Below are 8,430 nucleotides of genomic sequence, written 5' to 3'. Positions count from 1 at the left end.
TGTTTGATACTTTAAAACCAACATTCAAACCACCACTTAAATAGGACGGCAATCACTGTAATTAGAAAGAGTCAAACAATTTTTATCATTCTAAGCCAATCAAATACCTTTTTTTCCTTCTTGGACAACCAACCAATCACAGTCTTCAAAAGATTGTGTCATACATAGCAACAGGGTCAACCCCGCCTCCTCACTAAGTTGAAAGTTATTTGTCTTTTCCTTACTCAGAGTTGCTCTCAGATCGATCCCGAATCGCTCTTAAGCTAAGACTCCTACGTAAAAGTTTTTAAGCTAAATTAAGAGTTTTCTGAGAGGATTCTTAGGATCTTTATGAATACGGGCCCTGAAGGGTATTTAATAGGTCTTCCCCCACGTAAGATTTTCCTAGTTACTAGTTGTTTATTTATATTAAATTTACATCTACAATCCATAATGAGTCTTAATATATTATTTGCTCAAGCACATGCATTAAGTTTGCCACAAAGCACAGGCAGAAGTAGCTTAATAATTGTGAAAATGGAGACATTTTAATTATTTATTAATAAACAATTTTTTTCTTGTCAGCTGCAAGAGGAAATTCCCAGTGCTGACTCTCTCCACGTGGACGCGCCTTTAGAGAGAAATGCAACCTTCACAATTACATTATGCTTAATTTTGATTTGAAACACTTGAATATAAATAATAATTCACATTTTGCATATGCATTACAAAGTAAACATTTTTTTTTACATGCAATTATCCAAAATTTATAAATAATAATAATAAATAAGTAGACAAATAAGAATAAATGCTGTGAGTCGCACTCAGCATCAGGCACACAGCAAGGAATATGATAAACACCTGCATTTAAGGCACGAAAGCCGCTGAATTATTATTTTTTTACTTAAATTATATGAAAGCAAGTAAAGAAGGCTCCCTTTAAAATCACAGAAGCTGTCAAGTAATTAAGCTTTTTTTTTTACTGTGTGCATTTTGCTGATTATAATAAGAGAACTTAAGTTTAAATGTGAGGACATTTTATTAATCAGTCCATTCTTTAGAGTTTCAAGGATTTAGTTAAACTGTGCAGTTTAATTTGTACATTTCTTGTTTTAATTAGGCCAAAATAATGAGAGCGAAAATACAGTGCCTCAAGTTTGACTAAAATAAAGGAAATCATTTATAAAACACGCAACAATTTCTTAATCAGTGTACCGACAAATATCTTTTTCCCCAAAAATTACTGAAATAGACTACAACTTTTAATGCTCTGATGCCACAATTTATTTAGAATAATATTCATAGTATATAAATAATACTGCACACCTAGTAAGGGTGTCAAATCTAAAATATGGTGTTATACTGTGTACCTTAGAGAAAATATAAGCACAGACTCGTTGGCTTGACATGTATCCTGCTTGAATTCTTTCTCATACATTAATAAGCAATAAACTTTCATCTGAATATTTTAACATATTTACATATTTTAACAACAGTGTTTTTGGTTCATTTTCCCCGACTGCAGCAGTCAAATGTAACACATTGGTGACGTCTATCCCGCTCCTGCTCCACTCCACGCTCACTGATATCAGAAACACCGCTCCATAACTGAAGTATTTCATTATGTTTAAAATAGCACAGTTCTGTTCATAACATATATTAAAAAATAAAATAGGAGGAGAGTTTCAAAGTGGTTTATCAGAAAAGTAGTTTGCCCTCATCTTTGCTGTAGTAGAGAGAGACGTTTTTGAGAGCAGTCAGTTAATCATTTATTATGGACTTGGGCTAATTGTAGTGTTCCAGTAATCCATGTTATAACTGGGTATTTCCCAGAATTCGGGCCTATTTCTGTCCACAGGGTGTAATTTTATTAAAAACTAATTAAATCTAATACATTTTAGCACCACTTATTAGTATAAACAAAAACAAGCCTAGACTTTTTTTATGGCTGGTCTTACTAATGATTTTAACTCATTTTATTGGTGTTTGGTTTTGTGGTATATTATCTGTGTTGTCCGCCACCAGAGTTTTCGAATGGCATACCATATGTCAAACAAGATGACAAATTAATAAATAAAAAATATGCATATGAATTAAATGTTACCTAATAAAACTATTAAACTACATACACAGATTAAGCATATATATGCATTTTGTACTTTATTTTGGTTAATTTCTACCTGTCACATGTTTTAGACGTCATTACCAACATACTCTGCATAAGGGACTTTCCATGCCATGGTAACCTAATTTCACAGTGGAGCACATGGATTTCAAGCTGCAAGACTGATGCCTTGATGTCCAGAAAAGTAAGTAAATCTACTCTTTATTTTTTGTGTTGGGCATGTACACTTATTATGCGTCATTACCATATGTGTTGTATTTCTGAATTTTTTTTACATTTTTGGATTATTTTTATCACTTTAATAGTTAAAATGGTGTACATGTTGAAAGCTAGCTACACTTGCAAAGTTATCATCTTTGCTAGTAAGGCTAGTTTTTTGTTTTTTACAAAAGTGTCATTACCGGCACAGTCATTACCAGCACATTACCGCTTGTGCTTGTAATGACAGGTTGTGGTGGTGATGATGGCAGATACATTAAACCTACTGTTCTTTAAAGAATTTATGTTGAATATGTTATCTTAAAAGAATTAATATACATTTACCAATTAAAAGTCACTATATTTTAAATTAGGTAATGCATTTGTTTTTAGAATATTAAACTAATTTATTATCACTGTTGTGTTTAGGTGTGACATGGCTCCAAATGCAGTTGCCCAGAGGTCCAAATCTTACAGAAAACATTTGAAAGATGATCCTGAGAAATATGCACAGTATCTGCAGAGTGAGAAAGAGAGATATCATAGAAGAACAGAAACAGGAAAATTTTAATCTTGTTTCCCAATTGAGCGATGGAAAGTAAATCAACAAAGGAAGAGAGCTAAGGACAGAGAAAAAAGAGAAATAGAAAATTATCTTTCAATGAGTAGTCCTCCCGAATCTCCTGATATCCATACACAAAAGAATCAGAATAGGGATGTGCCAAATGCAAGGAATGAAAGAGTTGGTATGGCGGATTCAGTCCAAACCCCAAAGTAATGAGAACGCAAACCTACCATTAAAAGAAAATTTAAGGAAAACAAATCATAAAAAAAGACACCATAACTAGACAGAAATTCAAAAAGCAGAAGCGTTACCTCAATGTCTCCCTTTTCAGACTGTATCACAGTTTCAAGGAGGAATATCCTCAGGTGAAAATCTCATACAGTAAATTCTGTGAGAACCGTCCTTTCTGGATCTTCAAACCCTCCATTCAAGACAGGGATACCTGTTTATGCAAGACCCATGCAAACATCCAACTCATGGCTGATAAGTTGCTTTATCTTAAACAGAATTGAAAACGTAATGCACTACCTATGTTGTGAAAGTCCAACTAAAGCCTGCATGTATAGAGAGTGTGTCCGTTGCCAAGACAAAGAAGTACAAACTGCTGCATTTCAACCTGGTGAGCAAACACAGTGGATGGAATGGTGAAAACAAAACTGAAATCAAAGAGAAAAAGAAAGGTGGTGATAAGGTGACAATCACTGCTCACTTAACAGTAAAGGAGCAAATCCAAGGAACCATTCAACACTTGTTGGAAAATTTCACAGCAGCACTAAAGAACAAGTCTGGGATGCGACAGGATGCCTCAGCCATATGGACACATCTGAGCCCTGTAGTCTCTCACTTCAAAGTGCTCATCCCTTCTCTGAACACACTGCACATGATAAGTGATGGACCAACAACACAATATTGTTCAAAGAAGAACTACTTCTGTCTCAGCTCTGTTCCATTTCAGCTAGGATTTAAAAAGGTCACATGGAATTTCCTAGAGGCAGGCCATGGAAAGGCGCATCCTTAAAACAGAGGGCAGATGTTCTTTTTGCTGGTGGAACAGACATTCCAGATGGGAGAATGTTCTTTGAGAATCTGATAGAATAAAAGTCAATATCAAGCTCTTCTACATCACAGAAAGTGAGATAGAAGAATATGACCGATCTATACCAGACCAGCTTGAAACTGGTGAAAATCCACCAGGTAAGCTTGAGCACACACCACACAAGCAGTACAACAGTCCAAAGTGTTGGTTTTCATTTAGTTTATATTTGTGTTGTGTGAAATTATGACTTGTGCTTTTTGTTTGTAGATTTTTTACCACCAAGTCCGGCCACATCACCTGGCAAATCCTAAGCTGTTTCTGCTCAGCTCCTGAACATTGCCTCTGCTTTGCCCCTGAGTCTGTGGTCCTCAACAAAGCACAGAAAACCACTATGAAGACAGAGCCATGCCAAGGGAAGCTCAATACAACGCCTGAAATAACCATGTCTTTGGTGGGAGAATGGTGTGTGGTCTGTTATGATGGGGAGGCCTACCCAGGTGTTGTTCAGGATGTCGATGAAGAGTCTATCCAGGTGAAAACAATGTCTATCCTTGGAGTTAACTGTTTTTTTGGTTTGTTTTTTTGCCTCTAAAACAAGACATCCTGTGGTACAGGCATGAAGATTTCATGGGGCTCGTGCCAGAGCCAAAAACAGTCACCAAGAGGCATATGATGCTTGATGTCTCTGTCTGAAATAAAGTATCATCCAAGATGGATGAGAGGATGAATGTTTGATGAGTTTTTGTCTGTTTTGTGGAAGATTTGGTATCAATGACATGTTTGTGGTGTTTCATTTTTTAAGCAATTGTTGAACAAAAAGTTTAAGTAAGACACAATTCATCCATGTGTCAGATTAGATTCTATTTGTTTGGGGTACGTAATATGAATAATGTGTTATCTCAGTGTTTTACCTGTTCTTAACTGCCCTCCTGTTTCATGTTTTTTTTTTTATTCAACATGGCTATGAAATTATTAAATAGTCTGTTTAGACCATAGACTGTAAAAAAAATATGGACGTAGTGTCCGTGACGTCACCCATAGACTCCTCAATAGCGGTTTTGAAGCCTAAAGTGTGCAGTGCGAGCCGTCGCCATCTTGGCAGCGCGTCACCGCGTGACTCTCCCGGATAATCAAAAATGGGCAAAAAGGCGGGAGCTGATTGCTGAAGCCACGCCCACCTAGCGCGATGGCATTGTCAGTAGCGGCGGTCCACTGGTCACTCAAGTGGCCACGCCCTTTAATTATGCAGAACTTTAAGGCTTAATATAATTTAAACGGATGAGTTACAAAAAAATTCACCCCCCTCACAGTTGTCATGAGGGCAAAATTAGCAATATAGACCAAAATCATTTTTTGAACCAGGCTGTAAACATGGTTTTTTCTGCTGTAAAGTTGGGCATTTTAACATGGGGAGTCTATGGGACTGACTCTCTTCTGCAGCCAGCCTCAAGCGGCGAGTCGATGAATTGCAGTTTTAGTCACTTCCTTATTGGCTTCACGAGATAGAGCGCAAGGTTGCCGCTCGGTTTAGACTATAATTATACTGGTAATTATACTGGTCTTCCATAATCAGATTAAACTATGTTTTGATGTTTAAACCGATTACTAGCTGGTCTTTTTTATGTTGTTGGTCTGAAGTCACTTAGGATCTTAAGTTACAATAGCTTATGATCAGTGATTTGTCATCACCGCAACAAACTGTCATTACCAGAACTGCAATGTCATCACCATCACCATACATATTTTTGCCAATAAATTATGTATAAATTACAAAAACATACTACAATTATATATTTCTGACATTGTTGGACAGTCTACATGATCACTGTATTAAAAAGTTTTGATATATGGCATTCACTTAAAATAAGCTTATATTCCAAGCCAGGGTAGATTGATGAATCAGAAGTTTAGATACTTAAATGACTAATTCATCTTGCAGGTAAAAATCGGAGCTGTGTTTCTGATCAGGGAAATTGTTGCTGCTCCACTCTGCTCACATACTCTTCTGTGAGACGTGAATTTAAATGTCTGTGTGTGAAGAAGCTGTGCAGCACAAATCCATGAATGAATGTTTTGAAGTGAGGTAAACTTCAACAGAGTAGGGAGCAAGGAACACTATGTAGGGACCATGTCAATGTGAACAGTTCATGCATGGAGCTGATGATCTGAATCAGGTGTGTTAAAGAGAGCCGTGTGAAATCTGCAGAGCTGGGGAGCGCGAGGACTGGGATTGAGAACTGCTGACCTAAAGGAAGTGTTCTGAATAGCAATACTGTTGTGATCACAGGTTTATTTAACAATTATAATTTTGACTTGTATCTTGTCATTATTTGAAGGCTGAAATGTGAGGTTTATCTTTTTATTAAAACTTTTCAAAGCTTTATTTGAACATTTACATTAGAAATCTCAATTTTGAAATCTTGAATGTTATTAAACTGTTGTCAGTCAAGTTGTCTTTTAAAACCACTAGCCACACAGCATTTTTACTAGCCACATTTTTGTTGTTGTGTAAATTACCTTATAAAAGTTGAATATGGCATGCTAATATTTAACTGAACTAGATTTACAACCCTTTTAATGTAAAACCACTGTACACACCCAAATCAAGACTACATAAATGTATAACAATACAGGTCATTATCATTAGCTCTGATAAGAATGTTTTTAAAGCTCCTTTTTTAAATAAAACCATGTATCAAAATAAAGACATAAAAAATAGCTTCTTATTGTCATGAGTCCGGACCCGGTGTGCCTCCCTCTCACCACCAGAGGGCACCACTTCCCCATCTCCCGGACTCATTCACCGTAACACCTGGTTCAATCTGTACACCTGTTGCATCCACTCACTCACTTACACACACAGAGCTGTTCCCAATTTGTTCACGAGCATATATTCTGGTCTCACCCACCACTCTGCCTGGCTATATTGTAATGTCATTTGTGATTGCGTGTGTTACTCGTGCTTGTATTTCGGCTTGTCCCTGTGATTCGTTTCGGTTTTGTTTTTGCCGTGTTGGCCTTTTTGTTTCTTTCTTATTAAAATTAATCTTCCCTGCATCTTGGACCCTGACCTTGTTCTTTCCACAGCACCGTCTCTACCGCGCCGTGACACTTATTGCATAATAAAAATGGTGTATGGATGTAAAAGATCAAAAAATTAAATAAAAAAATTCAGAGATCATTAAAAACACTGTCTGTTTAAATTTCAGAATCAAACTCAGAATTTCTTTATTGAACCACACTGTGAAATTCTTTGTTACAAGTTGGAATGGAAAATAGATCAGTCTCGAAACCTCACGGAAAATACATGCCATGGTTCGGACAAAGTTGCTTTTATCTTCATTAAAATTTGAGGGGATTGTTCCTCTCATCATAAAGAACATTGCAGTTTGTGTCATTTTGGTGTTCAGTCCAATAATGACTACTGGTTAGGTTGCAACCCTCTACGGACACCTTGGCAATTCAATCGCCATTGGCTAGTAAATCCTTTACTCACCAGACTGATTGATTGATTGATCTGTATATATATAGAGAGAGAGAGATAAGGATTGGAGATTACAAGAAATGAGCCAAACAACTGTAATGTGTCTAAGGGATAGCTCACCCAATAATGAAAATAGTCATAATTTTCTCACCCTCAAGTTACGATCATAATAATTTTTCCTACAATGGCAGTTAATTGATTTTGAGATTTGCTTGGTTACAAACATTCTTCCAAATATCTTTGTGTTTATAAGACAACTGTGTAAGTCAATGACAAGATTTATAAAATACATGATAAAAAGAAACCGTCTTTTAACATTCTAGTAGAAAACACGTTAACGCATTCTCAGAAATGTAATATTTGAATTAATGTCGATTCTATACAGTTTAACATCATTTACGCTGCTTTGATTTTATAAAAAGCAATGATTTCAAACATATTTTATGATGAGTGTCAACAATGGCTCCTGCAAGGTGGTCATGCCACATGTTCAAATATTAATAATATTCTTAATATTGTTTATATGATTACAGTATTTAAAAATAAATGCAATTAATATTGATTTATATTATTATATGTTAAAAACATGAATAAACAAATACTGTGAAACTAGACCTTTTTGACAATAATAATGGACTTTAAGATTGAGTATTTCAGCACTTTTTATTCAGTGATGACCGACATTAAATAATATTTCTGATGAAAATGATAAACATATTTCAGAAATACAAAATGGATACAAAGATTACATTGAAAAACTATTATTTAAATAGATTTGTATCATCTTGAAGATTCTTATTCGTCATTGTCTCAGTAAAGCAAACATGAAAACAATATCGTCAGAACATAGATGTTTGAAACATGAGGGTGAGTAAATGACAGAATTTTCCTTTTATAAAATAATTCAGTATTTTGTAATTGGTATTTTAGTTTGGTTAACAGATGCTAAACTGTTCAAAAACAATAAAATGTGCTAAATCAGAACATGCTTCTTTTTTGCATACGTCCACAGATAATGTGTTATTGTTTGTGATGTACACTTG

The 8,430-nt window shown here is 35.4% G+C and overlaps 1 long non-coding RNA gene across 1 annotated transcript; it reads left to right on the top strand.

The window, feature by feature from the left end:
• The first annotated feature begins 319 nt into the window (after positions 1-319).
• On the top strand, positions 320-4,694 carry LOC113047526 (uncharacterized). Its single transcript, XR_003276283.1, has 3 exons — positions 320-2,288; positions 2,732-4,061; positions 4,171-4,694. It is a non-coding gene; the product is annotated as an uncharacterized LOC113047526 (long non-coding RNA).
• Positions 4,695-8,430: the final 3,736 nt, after the last annotated feature.

This window comes from Carassius auratus, chromosome 28 (assembly GCF_003368295.1).
Source record: "Carassius auratus strain Wakin chromosome 28, ASM336829v1, whole genome shotgun sequence".
Lineage (NCBI taxonomy): Eukaryota > Metazoa > Chordata > Actinopteri > Cypriniformes > Cyprinidae > Carassius > Carassius auratus.
The sequence above is the reverse complement of the archived record's forward strand: the minus strand, read 5'-3'. Positions and strand labels throughout refer to the sequence as shown.